The following is a 2279-nucleotide window of genomic DNA, read 5'->3' on the forward strand; positions in this document are numbered from 1 at the left end:
AAACACTTAAGGATTAACACAGGCAACCGCAACTGTACAAATGTCTATTCTCTCAACGCCTAATTAAATGTTGGGAATTTCCTAATTTAGGCAACAGGAAAACAAAAACATGTTACAGTATTTTAGAGTTAGAAAACTGAAGCACCATAATTATTTCATAATTGTTCATACGTATACATATTTAAAGTATGTTCTTAGTTTCATTATTCCGATAGTAATTACGTTTCCATGTTAATTGACATAAATATAGTATCTAATAAGAATTTATGATTATACTTTAAAAATTCTCTTGAACTTTTCTAATAACTTAAATATCAAAATTGATTCATTATTCTTCAATTTCCTATTGTATCTAATAGGAGTAGATGATCATACTTTAATAATTATTTTCTAATAACCAATTCCAATTGCTTATTCGAACCATATTAACAGCTGCAACTTGAGAAGTTTTCTTTTGAATACCAATAAATTGTAAAAATAAAATGTAAGACAAATCAGACACACTGTACACGTACATAAAAAGCCTGGTTTTGATATGATCACAATATATTGTAATATGTTGCTCACAGATTATGATAACTAGAGTTTCCAACAAAAAGAAGAATTTCAAAACCGCGGTTTCGGGTTTAAAAAATTGAAAAACGATCGGTTTCGGTTTAGTGATAATTTATTAAATATTAAGTGTTATAGAAACAAAATCAGCTGATAATATAGGAAATGATATAACAATTTTAAATTCAAGCTTGACGGATTTTCAGGAGGATAAATGAAGATTGGTAATTTTTTCTTTTAATGGTACTTTTATAATATATTATTATAATCTGAAAAAGGGACACACACGTACTTTTTTCCAAACAATAATACTGTTACGTTTTAACCTTTTCAAAACGTTGGTTTATTTCCTTTAAATAAACCGGATACTTTCGATTGCAAATAAAAGCCGTTTAGTAGTTTAAAAATTGTAACAACTCTTTATTTATTTAAAATGTACAACAACCACAGAATTAAATAGTCACTCAATGTTTTTTATACACATTTGTAAATTCGCAGAAATAAAGACACACTTTATAATGTACACGAATTCACTTTAAAATACAGCACACTTTAAGGCACTCAGTTGATGTTTATTCAAATAGCGTTTCTGATAAACTCACTAACGACTGCAACCTCTGCCACTGTTTATAACACTGCCATCTGCACTCTAGATTGCTCTTTAGCTGTCTAGAGCTTTATAATACATACGCCATCTGTGAAGTACTTTCTACAATGTTCTTTAACTGAATATTCGAATTCGAATATGCGGTCGCAGCAAACAGCGTTGCCGTACTTACGATCAATGGTTAACTGAAAGCTTTTATTCAATGTTAATAATGCCCACAGATATGTTACAGTTTGCTATTACAGCACTGCTATTTGAAAGCATTATGCTACTTTTAAATCAGCCGTTAAAATCGTTATATTTGAATTCAAGTACAATTTCGTAACAATGCTTTTTGAATATATTATAACGAAACGCGAAATTAAGACTTATGGTTATTTCTTAATTGTAATTGTACTTTTTGAATATTTTATAATAATAAATTAGCACACATGATTCTAAATGAGTAAGAATTCACAAAAGGGGACTTTAGTGATACCTTTCTTTAGTATTTTCTATAGTAATGAACACAGATATATGAAATTAGACACTCATGATTCTGAGTGGGAATAGAAATTGTGGGTCTTTATGGTACTTTTGTATTCTAATAATACGTTTCGAATGAGCTAGAATCCACATTACAATGAACCAATAAACATGAAACTACACAGAAAAAACTATTTCTTAAACCTTTTCAATTCAAATATTTGTCACATATTGAACTGGTTTCAATGAAAACACATTTTTGTTATTTTTTGTGTTTCAATTACGAAAATTATATATTCAATAATTTTTGTATTTGAAATTCAACCAATAACGAAAATTGTATATTCAATTGTCAAAATAATCAAATTCAAAGCAAATGAATACTTGATTTAATTATGAAATAATTGAAACCAGTCCAATATGGGATAAATATTTGAATTGAAATATAATTTTTTCTGTGTAGAGACATGTTATACTGATGTGTAAGAATTTACAAAGCTTGACTTAATAGTACTTTTTATTTCTTCTAATTGGCTTGGCGAAGCGAACAGTGTCAGCTAGCATTCGATACTTTTATAGGTTATCGAAAAATAACTAAGACTTTTTTTATTGAAATTTTGCATTATTTTTTTGAAAAATTAAATAATGGTCAGGA

Source organism: Calliphora vicina, chromosome 4 (genome assembly GCF_958450345.1).
Source record: "Calliphora vicina chromosome 4, idCalVici1.1, whole genome shotgun sequence".
Lineage (NCBI taxonomy): Eukaryota > Metazoa > Arthropoda > Insecta > Diptera > Calliphoridae > Calliphora > Calliphora vicina.